This window comes from Papio anubis, chromosome 12 (assembly GCF_008728515.1).
Source record: "Papio anubis isolate 15944 chromosome 12, Panubis1.0, whole genome shotgun sequence".
Lineage (NCBI taxonomy): Eukaryota > Metazoa > Chordata > Mammalia > Primates > Cercopithecidae > Papio > Papio anubis.
Window position 1 is genome coordinate 77,945,359 of NC_044987.1, and position 4,320 is coordinate 77,949,678.

Consider the following 4,320-nt stretch of genomic DNA (forward strand, 5'->3'; position numbering starts at 1 on the left):
TTAAACATACATACTGACTTTAACACACCTATTTCAAAAGAACTTAAATGTGAAATACAGGATATGTGTATAATTGTCTCCATTTTACAGATTGGAAAACCAAAGACTAAGGTTAAATTACTACAGAAGATGATGTCAAAGACGATCTTCCTAAGCTGTGTGTTATACTGCTTCTCACTGTGTGTGAAATTGTGATGACACTTTGTGATTAATAATAGTCTAGGAAACCAGCCAGGTGTGGTGGCTCATGCCTGTAATTCCAGGACGTTGGAACGCCCAGGCAGGCATATCACCTGAGGTCAGGAGTTCAAGACCAGCCTAGCCAACACGGCGAAACCTCATCTTTGCTAAAAATACAAAAATTAGCCGGGTGTGGTGGCAGGCACCTGTAATCTCAGCTATTTAGGAGGCTGAGGCAGGGAGAATTGCTTGAACCTGGGAGGCGGAGGTTGCAGTGAGCCGAAATCTTGCCACTGCATTCTAGCCTGGGCAACAGAGTGAGATTCCATCAAAACAAAAAAGTCTACAGAAGTCTGAATTACGTGCCTATATTGCTATGCAGTTACAAGAGAAAGGCTGTATAGTACAGACATTGGCTTTTTTTTTTAAGCCTCTCCCTTGACTTCCATCCTGACCACCAGGCTACCTCATCTCCTGAAACTGGTGCTGTTAGATCCTATAATCCAATTAGGTTGAAACATTCACTCTTCCCCAAGTACATTGTGTTCTTCCTTGCCTCATGCCTTACCTGCCAGGAGTATTTTATTATACTGTTGTACCTGTCTACCTCCATTTCCACTCCTCTTTCTGTCCTCAAATACTGTAAGGCCCTGGCAAATAAGGGTTGAATCTCATTCATCTCTATATTCCCAGTGCCTAGTATAATTATTGAATAGTGTAATTATTGAAGATATAGACCTGCCTCTGTATGCATAGTCATGTATACAGTTTGTTTTGTGTCCAATTTCTAGAATGTTTGTAGATTTACTGAAGTCTGCTAGACCCCAGGCATCGTTGGTGGGAGCATAATTTGCTATAACCTTTGGGCAGAGTAGTCTTGTAGACCTTTGACCCTATAATGCCACGTTGGGACTCTGTCTTACAGAAATAAAAGTACTCAGGATATATGTACAAAGATGTTAATAATGTTAAAAGGGGGAAAAATATCCCAAACATACGCTGCATCTTTGTAAGTTTTAGAAAAAACACAAAAATGGCTTGTTTAAAATTAGAACTTGTGTTTTTGGTGCTCTACCTCTGATCTCTGTTTATACCCTTTGTTGCTTTCATGATTATTGGCCCTATCAGACATATTGTTAGGGGATGAAACCTTGTTATTCCAAATATCACACATATATATATTCTTATATACTTCTTTTTTTTTTTTTGAGATGGAGTCTTGCTCTGTTACCCTGGCTAGAGTGCAGTGGCATGATCTTAGCTCACTGCAACCTCCGCCTCCTGGGTTCAAATGATTCTCCTGTTTTAGCCTCCCAAGAAGCTGAGATTACAGGTGTGTACCAACACGCCTGGCTAATTTTTGAATTTTTAGTAGAGGCAGGGTTTCACCATGTTGGTCAGGCTGGTTTCAAACTCCTGACCTCAGGTTATCCACCCACCTCTTCCTCCCAAAGTGCTAGGATTATAGGCGTGAGCCACTGCGCCCAGCCTATCATATACTTCTTAAATATATGGAACTTAACTGTTGTGTTCATTGACAGCAATTTTGCATCTCAGGTCATCCTCAAATGTCCTTTGAAACAACCTATGTTTTTATGACCTTGTGAATTAAAACTGCAATTTTTCTTAATCTAATTCTTTTTGTAAGGATTTTATTTTATTTTATTTTATCATTATTTTTTGAGATAGAGTCTCCATTGTTGCCCAGGCTGGAGTGCAGTGCCACAGTCTCTGCTCATTTCAACCTCCACCTCCCAGGTTCCAGCGATTCTTATGCCTCCGCCTCCTGAGTAGCTGGGATTACAGGCGCCGGCCACCATGCCCGGCTATTTTTTGTATGTTTAGTAGAGACAGAGTTTCCCCATATTTGCCAGGCTGAGCTGGAACTCCTGGCCTTAGGTGATCCTCCTGCCTCCTCCTCCCAGTGTGCTGAGATGACAGGCCTAAGCCACTGCGCTGGGCCTGTAAGGATTTTATACAGCCTCTGCATTTTCATACTGTGTCTAAACTTGCATGCTCTTTTTTTTTTTTTTCTTGAGGCAGAGTTTCCTTTGTTACCCAGGCTGGAGTGCAGTGACACAATCTCGGCTCACTGCAACCTCAGCCTCCCGAGTAACTGGGATTACAGGCATGCACTACCACGCCTGGCTAATTTTTGTATTTTTAGTAGAGATGGGGTTTTGCCATGTTGGCCAGGCTGGTCTAGAACTTCTGACTTCAGGTGATTCACCCACCTCTGTCTCCCAAAGTGCTGGGATTACAGGTGTGAGCCCCTGTGCCCAGCCTGAACTTTGCATACTTTCTTGTCATCTTTTTGCTTCCCTGGTTAACAAGAAAAAAATTGGCCATGATTAGAAATTTGTTAGAAAAAAAAAATTATTTCACCAATACATTTATTTGCAGGAGATAGGGTCAAATCTTACCATTAACTTTTTTTTTTTTTGAGACAGAGTCCCACTGTGCCACCCAGGCTGGAGTGCAGTGGTGCAATCTCAACTCAGTGCAACCTCTACCTCCTGGGTTCACGAGATTCTCCTGCCTCAGCCTCCCGAGTAGCTGGGATTACAGGTGCCCACCACCATGCCCAGCTGATCTTTTTCATATTTTTAGTAGACATGGCGTTTCACTATATGTTGACCAGTCTGGTCTCAAACTCCTGACCTCAAGTGATCCACCCACTTCGGCCTCCCAAAGTGCTGGGATTATAGGTGTGAGCCACCACGCCTGGCCTTATGGACTTTTAAACTAGGTAGGACTAGAGTCACTGATCTGCCTAACCTCTGGGTATTTATCCTGCACACAAGACATCACCAGTAAATACATGAGCATTAGATGAGGGGGACACATTCTGACTAATCACATGATTGCCTATTCAGAGGAAGGTACTGCCCTTGTATCAAAAGAAGTATTGAGAAAAATAAAGGCAGAGCCTAACATTTGCCTCCTAGCACAGGCTGAAACATGATAGTGGCCTTGTGCAGAAGAATGATGCTTTCAGCTGAGCTGCAAGATAGGAGCTGGACCAACTAGGGGGTTGGACAGGGGTGGGATCTGACCTGATTAGCCTTTCCCCATCCAATCTGGGCCTCCAAAAGCCATTCTCTGGCCCTCTGAACAGGCAGACTCAGCAAATCTGGGAGGTATGGGGATTCTGCCAATTCCCCACCTAGCCCCCACCTCCCCCAGGTTTGGCAGGTGATCTAATCCCCAGGGTACAGCCCCACCCCCATCTGACCCCACATCTGGACAAACACATGACAAATATGGAAACTGAAGCCCAGCTGGGCTGGAGCACATCTGGTTGTTGCTGCATTGGAGTCATCTTGCAGGTGTCCTGAGATAATCAGGCCTCACCCACAGTGGCCAGGTTGAGACAGCGTGTTTTTTTTGAAGATGACTCAGGTTGCTCCAGGTCAAAGCATGATCCTGATGACACTTGGTGGAAAAGCAGGCTGGAGCCTCAGAAGAGCTGGCCCTGCAGCTCTTCTTACAGCAGTAAATCCAGGATTTGAACACCAGCGAGTAAGGCGAGAGCCCAGCCTGTGGCCCACAGTTGTTCACAGCCATGAGGCTGCCGACCAGCAGGAAAGGGGAGGTCAGTGTGCTCACTGCAGTCTCCATCACAAACTTGATGTAGCTCTGGATGGACAGGGCCTGGCCTAACTGGGAACCCCAATTCTGGTCATTTCTCAGCCCCCCTAGGTGTCACTCACACTGTCATCTACCAGGTAGTCATTGATAAAAGTGGGCCAGCAGGTTATAGCTTCACAAGAAAACTACTTCACCCAGGAGATGAAAGATCAAGCCAACAAAGAATCCCAGCAGCCCTTCCTCTTTGAAAATCTTCTCAGCGGAGCTCAGGACACCACTGTACTTGACCTCCCATCCCACAAATTAGACCATGCAGCACATTGAGATGGCATGCAGGGGGTGGGCCAACATACAGGACACACACTGCATCATCATCCCCTAGGAAGTCTCCTTCACTGCCTGCTTCAGAGAAGTCTTCATATCCATCCTTATTGGAAACCTGCTTGATTTCATCTGGAGGGAAAACCTTCCTGCTGCCCCCGTTACAAAGGAGAGGGGTCACATCAGTCGGAGGCTCAGACCTCGGAACAGCCCTGTCTTGCCATCCAT

General features: G+C 45.4%; 1 pseudogene; it reads right to left on the reverse strand.

Moving 5' to 3' along the window:
• Positions 1–2,562: 2,562 nt before the first annotated feature.
• LOC101002888 lies at positions 2,563–4,320 on the reverse strand (annotated as a pseudogene).